The following is a 21090-nucleotide window of genomic DNA, read 5'->3' on the forward strand; positions in this document are numbered from 1 at the left end:
ATCTGACCGTATGATGGTCTATCTACAGTATATCTGTTTATCTATCTCTATCACCCCACACCAAGTCGTTTATTCAGCATTTTCATCCCTCTTACACCTTGAAATAGAGGAGCACAATATTGATAGAAGCCAAATGACTCAACATCAGGGTCAGAATGACCTGCCAGATTATTAGAGAATCCCCTGGTGCAGGCCCGGATTTCGGGCTTGGGTGCCCCTAGGCCACTGGGTTCTAGTAAATAGCCATTTATTGAAGATATAGATCCCATAACTCATAACTAGTAAAAACTCCAAGATTTATTACATTAAATAGGGATGCACTGAATCCAGGATTCAGTTAGGGATTCGGCCAGTATTCTGCATTTTTCAGCAGGATTCGGATTCGGCCGAATCCTTCTGCCCAGCCGAACCGAATCCGAATCCTAATTTGCATATGGGATGGATAATTGCGTGACCTTTTGTCACAAAACAAGGAAGTAAAAGATGTTTTCCCCTTCCCACCCCTAATTTGCATATGCATATTTGCAAATGAAAAACCGGTTTGGTATTCGGGCTAATCTTTCGCGTAGGATTCGGGGGTTCGGCCAAATCCAAAATAGTGGATTCGGTGCATCCCTAATATTAACATTAGTGCTGGGCGAGTTTAGTCGCCGGTGAATAAATTTGCGAAAATTCAGCATAATTTTTTTTTGGATGCTCGCGTCAAAATCGCCGTTCGTCAACAATATTCGGACACCCATTCACTTTAACGTCCACGTCAAAATTGACGCGGGCGTCAAAATTGACTCGGGCATCAATTGTCGAGTTTCACAAATTTTCGTGAATTTTTTTGCCGTTTCTCGAATTTTTTGCTGTTTCGCAAATTCCGTGGGGAAATTCGCAAAATTTTCATCGAAGTGAAGCAGGAGAAAATTGCCCATCATTAATTAACATATTAAAAATGCTATGACCCCGTATGACCCACCTTACGCGTTTCATACCCTTCGGTACTTAATCATAGGTGCTTATGTCAGTATTACATTGATCACAGAATTTAAAACCAGGGTGATCTCACCCATTCCTACTTAAAGGAGAAGGGAAGGCTAAAATTAAGCAAGCTTTATCAGAAAGGTCTATATAAATAAACCAGTAAACCCTCAATGTTATGTTGCTCTGAGTCCTCTGTCAAAAGAAATAACACATTTCTTTCCTTCTATTGTGTACTCATGGGCTTCTGTATCGGACTTCCTGTTTTCAGCTTAAACCTCCAGGGCTAGGGCTTGAGCATGCTCAGTTTGCTCCTCTCCCCTTCCCTCCTCCCCTCCCTGCTGTAATCTGAGTCCAGACCTATGAGTGAGCAGGGAGAGACTCAGGCAGGAAGTGATGTCACACCAAGCTAATATGGTGGTTGCTATCCTAAACAAACAGAGAGAGATTCTAGAGCTGTTTACTCAGGTATGGTAAAGCATTCTGCAGAATAAATATAGTGTTATAGCTTGCACTAATGTGGCTTATCTATTGGCAATAAACTGCTTTGGTAGCTTTCCTTCTCCTTTAAAACCAGTGAGGTTGGCTCAACCTCTTTATAACATTTAGACTGTATGTTTCCGGGGCACTAGTACTATTTCCTGTACCCTGTATAAACAATACTGGCTTCTATATAATTTCCATAGTATCATGTAACAACCCTCAAATTATAATGTTGCAATCACAGTATGTTATGAATTAACAAGTAATACAGTCAATACAGTCGATTTAGTATGTTTAAACCTCCCATGGATATGTTATCATTCCCATCTCCAATGTATACCTTATTGCCATCGTAATTATATCATAAATGTTATAAAATAAAAAATGTTATTTATAAATATAAATAAAAAAAACGTAATAACATTTAGCTATATTATGTAACGTAAAATTCATCATGTTGTCCCAATGGTAAGGTGTTTGTAAATGAAAGATCCAGAATACCTCTCTTCTCGTCAAAAGACTCTTGAGGTCCCCTCCTTTAACTCCTAACCTCACTCTCTATTTCATGGTGCCCTGGGAACTGGGGCAAGTTCCTGGAACTCTACTGACCAATACGGACTGGCAATATAGACTCCCCCAATTATTTATTTTTTCTTCACAAGGTCCTAGTGCCCGGCACCTGCACTTGTGCTGCCCCCACCCCCGGGACTCCTGTCCAAGGCCGCTGTCCAGGGTCCCCCTCTGGACCCCCCTACTGCAACGCCGTGCATGCGTAAAAGGAGCGGCAAATTGTTTTTGTAGGGCCAGGGTATCAGGAGAAGGGAAGGGGGTCTGTTTTTTTCCCATTGTCCCGCCAGGCCAGTCCGACCCTGCCCACCCCTACGTGCAAGTATGCGCAATGGCCAGAGCACTGGGGATTATCCATAGAGGAGTACGCGTCCCCAGTGCTCCTTAGATTGCGGCTGGCCAGCATGCCGCCACTAAAATCTTGCCACCATAGGCCCAGGACTTTGTGGCCTGGCCACAAATCCAGGCCTGCCCTGGTTCACCCAACAGTAGTAATCCCCAGCCCAAGGGCAATCCCCATCAGCCCTTTCATATTTCCATCATAGGGCTATATGATATCTATTACATTCAGTAATGTCTACTAATTGTTGTGAATGGAGATCCTCAATGTCAGGTTCTGTGGTGGATCCTAGAAGACTATGGGACTATTAACTGAGACCTTGGACCAGGGCCAGGCCAAGTTACTGGTTAGCCCAAGGCAGATCTCACTCATCACCCCCCCCAGGTTACATACGGTAGGAGGCAGAAACACTAAAGAAATCCTCTTCAGGACATAAGTACCAGTGATAGCCAGGGAGAAGAGGTACATGCTCACCATTGCTCCCTATGTGCATGCCTCTTCTTCCTCCCCCTAGTTCCCCCTGCCTTGGTCAAAAATTCAAAAGTTCTAAGGGGCACATTTAAAAAGAACACCTCCCACTGTCCTGTTTTTTGCGGGACAGTCCAGATTTTGACAGCTCAAACCGCGGTCCCAGACTGCTACTGAAATGTCCTGACTTTCTCTTTGATCTCCTGCACTGAACAGCCAGAAAAAGAAACAACGTTTCTAACTTAATTAGCTTTTGGCAGAGAGCCCAGACTATGTAGCAGGTGTACTTGGATACTTTTGGAACAATTAAAGATAAGCAAAGAAGCAATTGAAACAATTTACGATAAGCAGGCCTCTTGGGGAAACTGCGACTTGCAGCTTAAAGGAACATTCACCTTTATTAGCAAAACTGGAATAAAACATAAAAACCACAGAAATGTGTTCAAACTTTCATAACCTGCCACATTTTGTAAAATGAACATGGTAATTAGGGGGGTAATTACCCCTAATGAACACATTGCTGCCAAACGGAGGGTGAGTTGTATTTATGAAATGCAATAATTCTTCTACACTTACATGCACAACACTCAATACACATGCACAATACTCCACAGGTTTATTTTCTCATATAAATGAATATATATTTCCTTACTATGAAATGAAAACCATAGGAAACATGGATATTTTGAAATAAAGGGACAAGCTTACCTCTTTCCATAATGGGTCCGGGTGCTCATGTCCTAGACCCTGAGCGAAGGGGAGCGACACACAGAAACCTTGAATAACGAGCAGGCACCACTCCAGAACACCAAAAAATAAATTATTCGGGAGTAGTGATGGGCGAATTTATTTGCGCAATTCGCCGCCAGCGAATAAATCCGCAAAACGCCCGCGAAAATTCGCCGGCGTCAAAAAATGTTTTCTCGAAAAAACGGACACCGGCATCAAAAACGGGCGCCGGCATAAATAAAACGGGCGCCGGCATTAAAAACTAGACACCGGCGCCATTTCGCAAATTTTTCGCCGTTTCACAAATTTCGCGAATATTTCGGCGAAGCAAAACGCCGCAAATTCGCCCATCACTATTCGGGAGAATCCAGGAGCCCAAAAATTTTTGTGTGAAATAGTACATATATGATTAAGTGTCCTTTGGGGGGCACGAAACGCGTCAGGCTTTTATTTTCTATACATAATGTAAATAAAGACTTTTGTACTATTTCACAAAAAAATTTTTGGACTCCTGGATTCTACTGATTAATTGATTTTTTTGGTGTTCCGGAGTGGTGCCTGCTCTCCATTCAAGGTTTCTGTATATTTTCTAACCAATACTGCTGCCAGCGGTGCCTATCCTTAAAGTCTAGTTAGTTGTGACCTTATTATTAATATAAAACTCCATTCTCCAGCATTGAATACGGAAAAGCACTAAACCAGCCAAGAGTTTCCCCTGAGCTCAGATCATTTCCATCCTTCTCATCACGCACATTCATTACAGGTACATGTTCTTCAGCAAACACGTTAATTACCCTCGTTCTGGGTATAAATATTCACAGTATCATTCCAGAAATAGAATATACACACAAGTTTGTGACTCTCATACACCATAAAAGGTTTAGCACTTTTCCAAACAGAGATATAACAGAACACTTTGTCTTCACTTAAGATACTTTGAAATAAAACTGTCATGGCAACAAGAACTCATCAAGAAGAGACTTAAGATTCCTCTACTTTTCTAATCCCCCTGTGATGTCATCACCCACCCCCCTGTGCAGTCTCAATGCAGCAGGGAAAGTGGCATCCCTACCACTAAGGGTCAGGGCACACAGGCAGATTCGGGGAGATTAGTCGCCCGCCGGCTAAAATGAAAATCTCCAGCGGGTTGGCGATTTGTTTTCCGAAGTCACAAGGAAATTGCGGGGCGACTTCGGAAAACGAATCGCTCCCAGTGCTATCCGTCGGCGATTTTCATTTTAGCCGGCAGGAAGGCAGGGGAGGCAGTTCAGGGAGATTAGTTGCCCTGAAGAAGTGGAGATTTGTCACCGGGCGACTAGTCTCCCCGAATCTGCCTGTGTGCCCTGACCCTAAACATGGGACCAGGGAACCTGCATTGATCAATCCCTATTTTCAGACTTATTGGGTTCAAGCTCTAGGTCCGGTCAGGTTCCATTCTATTTTATAAGATTAAAAATGTTCCATTTTCTTATCCGTTTCTGCTAGGGATGCACCAAATCCAGGATTCGGTTCGGGATTCGGCCAGGATTCGGCCTTTTTGAGCAGGATTCGGATTCGGCCGAATCCTTTTGCCCATCCGAACCGAATCCGAATTTGCATATGCAAATTAGGGGAGGGCAATCGCGTGAAATGTTTTCCGCTTCCCACCCCTAATTTGCATATGCAACTGAGGATTCGGATTCGGTTCGTTATTCGGCTGAATCTTTCAAGAAGGATTCGGGGGTTCGGCCGAATCCAAAATAGTGGATTCGGTGCATCCCTAGTTTCTGCTATAGTTCCAACAATAACAAGGCGAGTCAGGATTTTCTCCAAAACGTCAAAGTAATTGGCCTTCAGGCTCGGATTTTACGAGAACGGAAAACACCAAAGAAGCAGGTGACCGGAAAGTGTTACCGATTTTGCCAAAGTTGCTGCATAACCCCCCCCCCCCATATACACACACAGATTAAGGAACAAATTCAAATCCCCTGGCCCCAAATTCACGTCCCCTGGTTGTCTGCCCACCCCCTACCCCTCACATTCGATGAACATCTGATGTTCATTGTAGTCTAAAGAAGCCAAGAAACTGGGTACAATGATAAATTTGCATGTAGCTACAGGGACGGAATCCATGCAACAAATTTATAAAATGACATTTTACATATTACAGCAGATCAAGAGTACACAGCACAGTTCCTCTGGCTTGGAGAATTCACACATCGCTGCACAAAAGATAAGGATAATTATGCAGATTATTTCAGGTACAGAGAGCACGAAGCCTGATTTGGAATACTAATAGGCAAAATTCTGAAAAACAAACACACGGAGGTGCCACATTTAACCCTTTGCAACATAATCTCCATAGTCGTCGTTAAGATAATCGTCCTTGGGTGGATCCACTTGTAAGTCAAGGTCAACAAAATCTTTGCCCCAGTATGGGCACCCGATTGTTTGTCTTCCAAAAGTGGAGAACAAAGGAAAAGTATGATGGAAAGTTTGTCAGCGTTTGGCAGTGAGTTCTGGAGGTTGAGCAAAGTCCTAAAAACTGGTGAACAGCGAAGCGGATGAAAGTCAGAGGCGCTTACGAGACAGAAGCCCCTGTCCACAGCTGTTTTGTTGCATGAAGGGAAAGAGCGAAGCTGAGGCTGAATGATTCTGGCGGTGGTCAATGATAGACTTACAGCTGCTCTCACTGGTGCGTGCCCTGGAGGATCAGCAGAAGGTATGAAACACCTGCTCGGTGCATTCTGTTGATTCTGCAGAGGAACATACTTAGAAATGGAGAGTTCAGGCTACAATCTGATCTGAGGGGTGTCCAACAACAGGCTCTTATGTGGAGCCCTTGAATTGGGACTGAACAACTGTATAAAAAAAACATTTATAAGTAACATTATGATAGTAGTTTAGGTAACACACGGGGGTAGTAAATGCTATATATCTGGCTAGATACAATTTGAACTGTTCCCTAAGGAAATTAAAAGCCTACATGCCCCAAATTATTTCTCTGCATGCCTCAATTCTTAGTTCTTCATGTTCTCCTTAAGCTCCTGGGCCCCAGTGCCACTAAAGTTTTGTTCCTCTACTGGAACTGTTTACATATAAGTTCCCTTTAGTTTCCAGTTTTTGCCCAGGGTTTTCTTAACCCATATACAAAATAACAAGTTCACTCCAAAAAAAAACACATTTACTTAGCTCGAGTGACGGAACAGAATAAAAATTACTTCGAATTTCTAAGTATTTTTTTGGCTACTTCGACCTACGACTTCGAAGCGAACGATTCGAACTAAAAATCGTTCAACTATTCAACCATTCGATAGTCGAAGTACTGTCTCTTTAAAAAAAACTTCGACCACCTACTTCGCCACCTAAAACCTAACGAGCATCAATGTTAGTCTATGGGGAAGGTCCCCATAGGCTTTCCTAGCTTTTTTTGATCTAAGGAAAATCGAAGAATTTAATCGTTAATCGTACGAATGAAGGAAATGCGGTAAATCCTCGACCCTAAGTAAATGTGCCCAAAACTGTACATAGCACATCCTACCCAAATACAGTATCACCTTTGTTATACTCTAGACCAGGGGTCCTAAACCTTTCTTACCTGTGAGCCACATTCAAATATAAAAAGAGCTAGTGAGCAAAACAAGCATGAAAAAAGTCCATGGGGTGCCAAATAAGGACTGTGGTTGGCAATTAGGTAGCCCCTAAGTGGACTGGCAGCCTACAGGAGCCTTTGTTTGCCAGTACACCTGGTTTTTATTCAACCAAAACTTGCCTCCAAGTCAGGAATTTTAAAATAAGCCCCTGCTTTGAGGCCACTGGGAGCAACATCCAAGGGGTTGGTGAGCAACATGTTACTCATGAGCCACTGGTTTGGAGTCATTGCTCAACACTGAATCCCTGGTCACTGCTTTAGCTTCAATTAGGGTGGCCAGGCCCATAGTTTAAGAGTGTCTGTGAAGCATAATTAACCAACCGACCACCAGGCTGGGATCCTAGAAATATGACATTACAGTATACTCTTGTAGTTTCTCCTTAATTATACTTAGAGCTACAACCACAACAAGTGACTGGACTCCCTCTAGGGTGGCTAGGCCTAATGTGAGAACCTCCAGTGCAGCATAAGAATCCAGCCAGCCAGGATGTGCTTGTAGTATTATATAGGACATACAGTACATATTGCATATACATAATAAATACATAGACATAGTATTCTCTCAAAATCTAACCTTAACTATACTATAGGGCTGTAACCCCAGCAAGTGCTTTGGTGCTCTCTAGGGTGGCCAGGCCCATCATTTGGGAACCTCTGGTGTAGAGTAAGCAGCCAGCTGACCTTCAGGCTGGGCTTCCAGGGGCATGCAATATTTTACTTATTATTAAATTATTATCATTATGCCTAAATCATATCTTACTTATACATTGGGGCTGCACCGCATTGAGTCCCCCTAGGGTGGCCAGGGCTACAGTGTGAGAACCTTTGGTGTAGAGTAAGCTGCCAACCAACCTCCAGGCTGGGCTTCCAGGGGCATAAAAGATATTACTTATTATTACATTTTTATTATGCCTAAATCATATCCTAATTATTTACTGAGGCTGCACCCCCAACCAGTGCATTTGCTCCTTCCCCTAGGGTGGCCAGGGCTACAGTGTGAGAACCTTTGGTGTAGAGTAAGCTGCCAACCAACCTCCAGGCTGGGCTTCCAGGGGCATGTAAGATATTACTTTTTATTACATTTTTATTATGCCTAAATCATATCCTAATAATTTACTGAGGCTGCACCCCCAACCAGTGCATTTGCTCCTTCCCCTAGGGTGGCCAGGACTACAGTGTGAGAACCTTTGGTGTAGCGTTAGCAGCCAACTGACCTCCAAGCTGGGCTTCCAGGTGTATGAAAGACATTGCAATATTCTCCCTATGTTGTACCCCAATTATACTTTAGGGCTGCAAACCTAGCCAGTGCTTTGGCTCCTCCTAGAAAGGCTAGGCCTGTAGTTTGAGAACCTCTGGTGTAGAGGAACCAGCCAAAGCTCCACCAAGGAATGGGAGTGCGGGTCAAAACCCCAATTTGTGTCCTTTAGGAATCAAAATGTATGCAGAGACCAAGTATCCCCGTGAAGTGAACTACAGCATAAGGGTTACTTTCTTTGACAGACCAGGGTATATTTAACATCTCACACGTGTTTCTGATTCTGAAACGTCTCCCAACGTATAATGATATATTATTTAACCAGCCACCCCCCAAAAGAAAACGCATTGTAAATGACTATTTGTTCAAGTTCTAAGAAACTCGTTTTTCCCAATGTCTGCGGTGCTTTCGACTGTCATTGAAGCTGCTTAATGATAACTCGCTCTCTCACTAAACAGCGGCTACATAAGAGCGCGGTCTGGAAACTCGCCATCCGACTCATCCCCGAAAGCCTCTATAACCTTACTACTGCCAAGATCATCTGTCTCTGCTTAACATCTACTTACAGAGTCGTTGCCTTGAGTTTAAAAATAGCCCCGGCCTCTAAACGCATTCTGTAAGGATACAATTAAGCCCGAACAAATAAGTGAAAGCCACCAGTTCGTTAGAACTCCCTCTGACAGGCGAAAGATATAATTTTCTCTCTACTCCATTCACGTCCCTATGTGTACTGCAAGGTTTTTTGTCTTTGGAGGGAACGCAGACACCCAAAATGTGCACAACGCTTCCGTTCAGCGTGTTTTATGGCGAGGGGAGTCTTCATTCAAGAACTAAAATTATGGGTTATTTTAATGTTAAATCCACTGCTAATGACATGCTGTATTGTTACTATGGCAAAATGTTGATGGAACTATCTTACAAACCAACATTGTTTTGCAGCAACACAAAAACAACTTTTTTTAAAAAAAAAGTTTGCCTTTTTGCTAACTATATTCATTTGCAATTTTCTCAGCTAGAACAGTTCATTCTGGTAGGTCTAGACCCCTGTGGTATTTTAACTAGCATTGCACACTTGGATGTGCGAGGGCTTATGCACGGAATGGGAATAAATGTTGGCCAGAATAACCCCAGTAGTAAGTCCATAGTAGAGTCTACTGCAGGTATAAGATACTTCTGCCCATGCATAGTTGCAGTGACTGTCATCTAACTGGCAAGGGGTCACGGATGAAGAGGTATGAATTGGCCAATAGGCTGCACTTCGCTAAAAGCACATACTGCTGTGACTTTAAGAGTCAAACTTTTTGTTTTATTTTTTTAGAAAAGAGTGCATTGTGCTTTCAGAAATGTAAAACTCCATAACAGACCGGCCTAGACTGAACAAGTAGAGGTGCTGGAGCATCAAAGCTTGAGGGCAGCACATGGAGGCTTGACTCTACCTCTTTCAGCAGAAGAATGGTATGGTCCACCACTGAACATTGGCCACTAGTGATGGGCAAATGAATTCACCAGGGATGGATTTGCGGCGAATTTCTACGTTTTGCAGTCAGCGAATACATTTGCAAAAAAGCATCAGAATAGTTGTGCCCAAAAGTAATATTTTATTGCAACATGTAATGAGTCTTAAGGAAGAAAGGTGTGATCTATTCTTCTCTTTATTTCTCCTTGGCTATGTTTGGACCCAACATGACCAAATGCAAGAAGACATCTGAGGGACCCAGTGACTTAACTATTTGGGGGGTAGTACGTGCAACTGTACCCCGGCTGCCCCCCAGTAGAGTCTACTGGAGTCACAGAAGGGAGACATGAATGTACGATTATATGCCTGGTGCATGTCCTGGTGGGGAGGGGCTTGAGTGAAGGTTTTGGATCTGGGCCTATGGTCCCCTAGTTATGTCAACGAAGGGACCATCCTCCCATCAGTCATTACCAGATATGAGCAGAAACTGCTATACAGATGCCTTTTTTATAGGCCATATAGTTAGAGCACATCTAGTAGACCCCACCCACTGCTTCTGCTTGTAAAGTAATTATAGCACAATAGAAGGGCTATGGGAAGTGAAAAGAAGGTAAATACGTGGAAAACAAACTGACATTTACAGGGTATGTATTTATCCCTTTAATTCGAATTTTCCCTGACGAGTTGAGCAACACAACAAGGGTGGGCACATCTGCATTTGGAACTAATGAATCTGCACATTACAATGCAGAATAGCGACGGGCACCTGCACTTTTCTCTGATCGCTTCCCTAAAAAAATGGTTTAGTAAGCATTCACAAACGATGGTGCTCTTGATCTCCCTTCATTTATCTTAATTATATTTTTAATAACAGCAGGTTTTAACATGTAGGAGAGAAAACGGTGACCAGAGCTATCTCACAAGCTAGAATTACTTAATGATTTTTATTCTATATTTCAGGAATCTTACAGTGTGCTTTGTATGAGACTTACTAGACTTCCGCATGGAGATCATCTTGACATTTTTATTCCCCCTTCTCTCTATTGCTTCAGCCTATAAAAGCACTTTCTCTGGTATAAACATGCCCTTTGCCTCCTCTATACTGTGCCCATCATCCCTTCCCTAAATTACATGGGCACTTTAATCTCATCTGCCATAAATCCTCTGTTCTTCCTTGGCTCCTACCCTGTTAGCTGACCCTCTGTGTCCGACCTTGGACTCCCCTCTCTGTATTTGCTTCCTCAGTTCTACAGTCACCCTACGGTCAACCTCATTAATCAGGGAGACCAGACATGGGAGGCATTTGCTTAGTGGGCAGTATGTTTAGAATTCAGTTATTTAAATAAATATTCCTCCATACAGAGATGTTCTAAAGTATCAAAGATCATTTCCTTATTCTTTCACTCTGGTTTTATTCTATATCAGGTTACTGTATATATTATGTTGCCAACAACTGCCCCTGCGGAAATTCTTTCAGGGAACACTAAGGGGCCCATTCACTAACCTCGAGTGAAGGAATAGAGGAAAATAGAGGGAATAAAAATAGATTTTCGAATGGTTTTTTTGGCTACTTCGACCATCGAATTGGCTACTTTGACCTTCGACTACGATCTTCGACTTCGAATCGAACAATTCGAACTAAAAATCTTTCGAATATTCGACCATTCGATAATCAAAGTAATTTCTTCGACCCCCTAGTTAGCCACCTAAAACCTACCGAGGCCAATGTTAGCCCATGGGGAAGGTCCCCATAGGCTTGCTAACACTTTTCTGATCGAAGGATAATCCTTCGATCGATGGATTTTAATTCGGCAGTCGAATATCGAGGGTTAATTAACCCTCGATATTCGACCCTAGGCAAATGTGCCCCTAAATGGCCAAACCTAGTGATGGCCAAATTTTTCCCGTTTCGCTTTGCTGCAAAAAATTGGCAAAAAAATCGTGAAATCGGAAAGTTTCATGGAAAAATCATGAAATTCCAAAATTTTCACGAAAAATCGTGAAAATCTGACATTTTCATGAAAATTGTGAAAATCTGACATTTTCACGAAGGGCCAATGGAGCCTTGTGGAGTCTTTCTGAGTACCTGATACCCCTCTTTTTGTACTTTGCTGGTTTATCCTCTCCCTAATAGCTGAGGGTCTGGGGCTGGTGCAACTGGACCACCTGATTCATATATATATATATATATCTACATATATTGTGTCTTGCACCTCCCTTTTTCTGTGGTTTCATAACACTGAATGGCTGGCAACCCAAGAAACGGAAACGGCAAAATTTCGCGAAACACATTAAAGTCAATGGGCGATTTTATTCGCGACTAATTCTTAAGCGTGCAACAAAGTTTTCTCACTCTAAATGCATTAAAGTCAATGGGCTATTTTCTCATGGCGACTTTTTTTGTCCTAATGCATTAAAGTCAATGGGCGTTTTTTCTTATGGCGACTTTTTTTGTCCTAATGCTTTAAAGACAATGGGCGTTTTTTCTTATGGCGACTTTTTTTGTCCTAAAAGTCATTAAAGTCAATGGGGGTTTTTTCTAATGTCAACTTTTTTGGTCCTAATGTATTAAAGTCAATGGCCGTTTTTTCTTATGGCGACTTTTTTTATTCTAATGCATTGAAGTCAATGCGCGGTTTTTCTAATGTCGACTTTTTTGTCCTAATGCATCAGGGCAGAGACACACGCTGCGATTTGGCGACAAATCTCCTCTTCTTCGGGGGAACTAATCTCCCAGAACTGCCTCTCCTGTCTTCGGAAAACGAGTGCCATCCTGCCGGCGATTTTCATTCTAGCCGGCGGGATGGCACACAGAGCGCTTTGTTTTCCGAAGTTGCCTCACGAGGAAACTACTGGCAACTTCTGAAAATGAAGCGATCCGAGTGCCATTCCGCCAGCGATTTTCATCCTGTCAATGGGCGTTTTTTCTTATGGCGACTTTTTTGTCCTAATACTTTAAAGTCAATGTGTGTCTTTTCTTATGGGCATTTTTTCTTATGGGCATTTTTTCGCTGCAAATTTTCACCGCAGTTTCGCAAAAAAAATTTGCACATGACGCAAATCTACGGCTGGAGAATAAATTCGCTCATCACTAATGTTTACATGTTATTTTAGTAAATTTAAGAGCCCAGATCCCAACCATTCTGGTCCAATACCTGTATAAACTAGAGAAAAGGAGTGGTGTTGGCTACTTCTAGAATATGCAAAAGAGAAAGAATCGGTACTGATCCATTAAGTAGGGTTGAACAATTTATTACAGCAGATATAATGTTGGTCTGTCTAGGGATTAGACAGAAGCAAAGTCTGTGCAACAGATTATGTCAAATATATAGCATATGTTTTGGAAGCTACTTATGATAGATGGTTTCCTGAATGGGGAGGAAAAACACAGCCTCAAATGCCATCACAACCCCAGGACTCTGTAGTCCTATCTCCACATTAAATATGGACTTATTGCATGATATATATTTCAGCATTTCTGGATTCACAGTGCAGGTGTGTTATAAATTAACCTCGGCATCAGGCGAGGATTGCACAATAAATACAATAAAGGGATTATTTATTGAAGTCCGAATGCTAAAATCACAGAAAATTTTGGTTCTTTTACCATTAAATATTTTACTATTTAAATTTATTATACCCCGAGGCTGCAAAAAGTCTAAATCTTCAACCAAGGTCCTGTAGAAGTCAATGGCAGACGGTCCTATTTGCAATTTAAGGATATTATTGTTCGTAGGATAATCTGAACTAGTGATGGGCGAATTTATTCGCCTGGTGCGAATTCCCGGCAAATTCGCGTGATTCGCCGCAAGCAAATAAATTTGCGAAACGCCCGCGAAAATTCGTGTCAAAAATTCGCCGGCGTCAAAAATTTTTTTTTGAAAAAACGGACGCCGGCATCAAAAACGAGCGCCGTTTTGCGAATTTTGCTTGAAATTCGCAAATTCGCCCATCACTAATCTGAACATTTCTGGCTTTTCCATCGTTTTCAAGAAAACGTCGGACTTTTTGGGAGTCAAATCTGAAAAATTCTGATTTTTTTGCGCGACAATCCCAAAAACTAGCGTTTTTCATGCGACAATACCAAGAACTAGCGGGTTTTCATGCGACAATCTCAAGAACTAACGGGTTTTCATGCGACAATCCCAAAAAGTTTTTTCATGGTTTTTATTGAAAAATAAGGGTAAATTGTGGATTCTAGGTTGGTCTGACTTTTTTTCATTTAAAAATTTTATTTATCAACCTCCTAAATGTTGACCTCAATAAATCCACAATAGGACTTTTACAAGAAGACACAAATACAGAAGAAATAAAATGTGTAATAAATTAGAATAGGTATCAGGCGAGAATTGCACTGTCACATAAATACTGTAAGGAGGTTATTTATTATAGTTCGAATGCTAAAAACTCTGAAAATTTTAGTTGTTTTACTATAGAATCTGAATTTTTAGTGGAAAAGAAATTCAAATTTTTTTATACCCCGAGGCTAAAAACTCCAAATCTTAAAATACTCTATCTTCAACCTACAGTGTAGGTCCTGTAGTCAACGGCAGAGGCGCTATTTGCAATTTGAAGATATTATTGTCTGCACTGGGTTTTGTACGATAATCTGAACATTTCGGGATTTTCCATCGATTTCAAGAAAAATTCGAATTTTTTGGGGTCAAATCTGAAAAAAAGCAGATTTTTAATGCAACAATCCCAAAAACTAGCAGTTTTCATGCGACAATCCAAAAAAGTCAGTTTTTTTCATGTTTTTTTATTGATAAATAAGGGTAAATTGTGGATTCTAGATTGGTCAGACTTTTTTTTTTATTTATTTTTTTAAAAATTGGATTTTGATAAACAACCTCCTAAATGCTGACCTCAACAAATCCTCAATAGGACTTTCACAAGTAGACACACAAATACAGAAGAAATAAATTGTGTAATTGATTGATATCGGCATTAGGCGAGATTTGCACTGGGTCACAATAAATACAATAAGGGGGTTATTTATTAAAGTTATTTATTAAAGTCCGAAAGCTAAAAAACTTTTTTTTTCATATTTTTTTTATTGGTAAATAAGGGTAAATCGTGGATTTTAGTTTGGTCAGACTTTTTTATTTAAACAATCATAAAAAATTTGATAAATAACCCCCTAAATGTGGCCCAATCCACAATAGGAATTCACAAGAGGACACACAAATATAGAAAAAATAAAATTATGTAGAAAAAAAGTTCCACTTGGTTTCTTCCACTTTAACTACAACTTGCTCTCACTACTGCTGGACTAACACATTTCTCTACAGAGACTAATCCTGTGTTTCAGTCCCTGGACAGGAGACTTTCTGTATCATCCCTTCCTGACACAACTTTGTCCTCACCCTCAGGCAGGTCCCACTCTGACTCCCAAATGGACTCACAAAACTTGCTTCTGGCAGATTCAGGGCGAGACATTGACACAGTGGAAACCTCAGTTTATAACCCGACACACAAATAAACATAGAAATAGATATGGAGGTTGGGAATTCTGGGAATACACTCAAATGGCAGCTTGAGCAATAACTTTGCAAAGCAAAAAGGAAGCAACAAACAGTTGCTTTAAACAGGAATCCGCCTGTTTTATTCTTGTTTTCAAGAGATATATGACTTGTAACATTGCATAACAAATTATAGCAGCTCACAGTTTTTGTTCATTAACCAGAACAGCCTTGTTCACTGACAGACAGACTACATACGTCTTGCTTCCCTATTATACTATACCTGCTATCCCACAGTCACACTCCCTTCCCAGAGACTATTATCCACTGTTACTATAGACACCATCTCTCCCTACTATACCTGCTATCCCACAGTCACACTCCCTTCCCAGAGACTATTATCCCACTGTTACTTTAGACACCATCTCTCCCTACTATACCTGCTATCCCACAGTCACACTCCCTTCCTAGAGACTATTATCCACTGTTACTATAGACACCATCTCTCCCTACTATACCTGCTATCCCACAGTCACACTCCCTTCCCAGAGACTATTATCCACTGTTACTATAGACACCATCTCTCCCTACTATACCTGCTATCCCACAGTCACACTCCCTTCCCAGAGACTATTATCCACTGTTACTATAGACACCATCTCTCCCTACTATACCTGCTATCCCACAGTCACACTCCCTTCCCAGAGACTATTATCCACTGTTACTATAGGCACCATCTCTCCCTACTATACCTGCTATCCCACAGTCACACTCCCTTCCCAGAGACTATTATCCACTGTTACTATAGGCACCATCTCTCCCTACTATACCTGCTATCCCACAGTCACACTCCCTTCCTAGAGACTATTATCCCACTGTTACTATAGACACCATCTCTCCCTACTATACCTGCTATCCCACAGTCACACTCCCTTCCCAGAGACTATTATCCCACTGTTACTTTAGACACCATCTCTCCCTACTATACCTGCTATCCCACAGTCACACTCCCTTCCCAGAGACTATTATCCACTGTTACTATAGACACCATCTCTCCCTACTATACCTGCTATCCCATAGTCACACTCCCTTCCCAGAGACTATTATCCACTGTTACTATAGACACCATCTCTCCCTACTATACCTGCTATCCCACAGTCACACTCCCTTCCCAGAGACTATTATCCACTGTTACTATAGACACCATCTCTCCCTACTATACCTGCTATCCCACAGTCACACTCCCTTCCCAGAGACTATTATCCCACTGTTACTATAGACACCATCTCTCCCTACTATACCTGCTATCCCACAGTCACACTCCCTTCCCAGAGACTATTATCCACTGTTACTATAGACACCATCTCTCCCTACTATACCTGCTATCCCACAGTCACACTCCCTTCCCAGAGACTATTATCCACTGTTACTATAGACACCATCTCTCCCTACTATACCTGCTATCCCACAGTCACACTCCCTTCCCAGAGACTATTATCCACTGTTACTATAGACACCATCTCTCCCTACTATACCTGCTATCCCACAGTCACACTCCCTTCCCAGAGACTATTATCCCACTGTTACTATAGACACCATCTCTCCCTACTATACCTGCTATCCCACAGTCACACTCCCTTCCCAGAGACTATTATCCCACTGTTACTATAGGTACCATCTCTCCCTACTATACCTGCTATCCCACAGTCACACTCCCTTCCCAGAGACTATTATCCACTGTTACTATAGGCACCATCTCTCCCTACTATACCTGCTATCCCACAGTCACACTCCCTTCCCATAGACTATTATCCACTGTTACTATAGACACCATCTCTCCCTACTATACCTGCTATCCCACAGTCACACTCCCTTCCCAGAGACTATTATCCCACTGTTACTATAGGTACCATCTCTCCCTACTATACCTGCTATCCCACAGTCACACTCCCTTCCCAGAGACTATTATCCACTGTTACTATAGGCACCATCTCTCCCTACTATACCTGCTATCCCACAGTCACACTCCCTTCTCAGAGACTATTATCCACTGTTACTATAGACACCATCTCTCCCTACTATACCTGCTATCCCACAGTCACACTCCCTTCCCATAGACTATTATCCACTGTTACTATAGACACCATCTCTCCCTACTATACCTGCTATCCCACAGTCACTCTCCCTTCCCAGAGACTATTATCCACTGTTACTATAGGCACCATCTCTCCCTACTATACCTACTATCCCACAGACACACTCCCTTCCCAGAGACTATTATCCACTGTTACTATAGGCACCATCTCTCCCTACTATACCTGCTATCCCACAGTCACACTCCCTTCCCAGAGACTATTATCCACTGTTACTATAGGCACCATCTCTCCCTACTATACTTGCTATCCCACAGTCACACTCCCTTCCCAGAGACTATTATACCACTGTTACTATAGACACCATCTCTCCCTACTATACCTGCTATCCCACAGTCACACTCCCTTCCAGAGGACTATTATCCACTCGTTACTAATAGGCACCATCTCTCCCTACTATACCTGCTATCCACAGTCACACTCCTTCCCAGAGACTAATTATACCACTGTTACTATAAGACACCATCTCTCCCTACTATACCTGCTATCCCACAGTCACACTCCCTTCCCAGAGACTATTATCCCACTGTTACTATAGACCACCATCTCTCCCTACTATACCTGCTATCCCACAGTCACACTCCCTTCCCAGAGACTATTATCCACTGTTACTATAGACACCATCTCTCCCTACTATACCTGCTATCCACAGTCACACTCCCTTCCCAGAGACTATTAATCCCACTGTTACTATAGGCACCATCTCTCCCTACTATACCTGCCTATCCCACAGTCACACTCCCTTCCCAGAGACTATTATCCACTGTTACTATAGGGCACCATCTCTCCCTACTATACCTGCTATCCCACAGTCACACTCCCTTCCCAGAGACTATTATCCCACTGTTACTATAGGCACCATCTCTCCCTATCTATACCTGCTATCCCACAGTCACACTCCCTTTCCCAGAGACTATTATCCACTGTTACTATAGGCACCATCTCTCCCTACTATACCTGCTATCCCACAGTCACACTCCCCTTCCCAGAGACTATTATCCCACTGTTACTATAGCACCATCTCTCCCCTACTTACCTGCTATCCCACAGTCACCACTCCCTTCCCAGAGACTATTATCCCACTGTTACTAATAGGGCACCATCTCTCCCTACTATACCTGCTATCCCACAGTCACACTCCCTTCCCAGAGACTATATCCCACTGTCTACTTAGGCACCATCACTCCCTACATATACCATGCTAGCCCACAGTCACACTCCCTTCCCAGAGACTATATCCACTGTTGCTATAGGCACCATCTCTCCCTACTATAACCTGCTATCCACACAGTTCACACTCCCTTCCAGAGGACTATATCCCACTGTTACTATAGGGGCACCATCTCTCCCTACTATACCTGCTTTCGCACAGTCACACTCCCTCCCAACTATTCCACTGTTACTATAGGCCAAATCTCCCACTATACCTGCTTACCGACATGCTACCCAGCAGTATCCAGGCAGTCCCTTACCCAGAGACCTATTATCCACTGTTACTGGATCTTACTCCACGAACTACACACCAGCCATCTATCATGCCCTCACTCCCCTATTCCTCAGAGACTATTATTCACACATGTACTCTAGTAATAATCCCACCTGACTCGTTGACAACATCCGACTCTAACATACGCTATGAACTCCCTCCCAGAGACTATTATCCCACTGTACTATAGACACCACTCTCCTACTATACCCTGCTATTCCACAGTCACACTCCTTCCCAGAGACTATTTCCACTGTTACTATAGACACCATCTCTCCCTACTAACTGCTATCCCACGTCACACTCCCTTCCAGAGACTATATCACTTACTACACCAATCATCTCCCTACTATCCTGCTATCTCATTACTCCCACCATCTCTCCAGTCCTGCTATCCCACAGTTACACTCCCTTCCTATCCCACTGCACCATCTCTCCCTACGATACTGCATCCCACAGTTTGAGACTTTTCCCACTGTTACCACCACTCTCCTACTATACCATGCTATCCCACAGTCACACTCCCTTCCCAGAGACTATGATCCACTGACCACTGCTTACAGTCCACATATTATCCCAACAATAGGCACCATAGCTACCCACAGTCAAGATCCCACTGTTACTATCAATCACTATACCTGCTATCCACAGTCCAGCCCAGAGACTATTATCCACTGTTACTATAGTCTCCCTATATCCTGCTATCCACGTCACACTCCTTCCCAGAGACTATTATCCCACTGTTACTATAACCATCTCTCCCTACTATACCTGCTATCCACAGTCACACTCCTTCCCAGAGACTATGTTAGTGAACATTTCCCAGGCTGGTACTCACCGCTATCCCACATCCACTCCTTCCAGACTAGTTACTATAGGCTATCACAGTCACACTCCCTTCCCAGAGACTATTATCCACTGTTACTATAGGCACCATCTCTCCCTACTATACCTGCTATCCACAGTCACACTCCTTCCAGAGGACTGTTATCCACTGTTACTATAGACACCATCTCTCCCTACTATACCTGCTATCCACAGTCACACTCCCTTCCCAGAGACTATTATACACTGTTACTATAGACACCATCTCTCCCTACTATACCTGCTATCCCACAGTCACACTCCCTTCCCAGAGACTATTACCCACTGTTACTATAGACACCATCTCTCCCTACTATACCTGCTATCCCACAGTCACACTCCCTTCCCAGAGACTATTATCCACTGTTACTATAGGAACCATCTCTCCCTACTATACCTGCTATCCCACTGCTACTATATAAAATCTAGCTGTTTTAGCTTATCGTGCAAGAAGTATTTGTTGTTCCCACAATAGGAACAGCTGCCACTGATGTTTTTTGTTCTCCATGACAACAAGAGGATTAAAAAGCAATCAACACAATTAACTTCTGCAGGATTAAAATAAATTTTCCTCTGGTACATAAAAAAAAGTAAACATCTTTTGTTAAGTGAAAATGTTGGCATTGCACCGATCTCGGACAGAGTAAAAAAACACACATTGTACACGGTGCACTTTATAGAAATCTAGAAAACTATAATCCAACATTTCTCACTATATAAAATAAATAGTCATTTGGGCTATTCAGGTATTTGTCAACATGCAGATCCAGCGAAGGTGTCGGGGGCAATTTGTGTTTAGTGTCTCTGGGTTTGTATTGCTGACGATAAGCAAATTTCTAATTGCCAGCTGCTATCTCTGCGTACGCCGCAGCCATTAAAATTCCCACAGATAATAACTTCCCGTATTGCAATGGCACATTTACTTGTCTTTAAAAAAAAAAGTGTTTTTCAAAGTTTCGACCCAATTAAAATTCAACGCACGTCTCCAGCATTCCCGCATTACTTGGAGTCATCCAGACAATGGGAACAGCCGGAACGAGCCAAAGAAGATTTTTTTTTTTAAAAAAAAAAAGGAATATTCTACCTCGAGTTCCCTCGCAGCTTTCACGCAAGTTTTTTTTTCCTTTTGACAAGAACACATGACAGTTTGGCATGGAGCCCTCGTCAGTGATGTTCTGTCTCTGCTCCCTCTGAGTTCTACATTGTAAAGTCAGAGTAAATAAAATGACA

Source organism: Xenopus laevis, chromosome 2S (assembly GCF_017654675.1).
Source record: "Xenopus laevis strain J_2021 chromosome 2S, Xenopus_laevis_v10.1, whole genome shotgun sequence".
NCBI lineage: Eukaryota > Metazoa > Chordata > Amphibia > Anura > Pipidae > Xenopus > Xenopus laevis.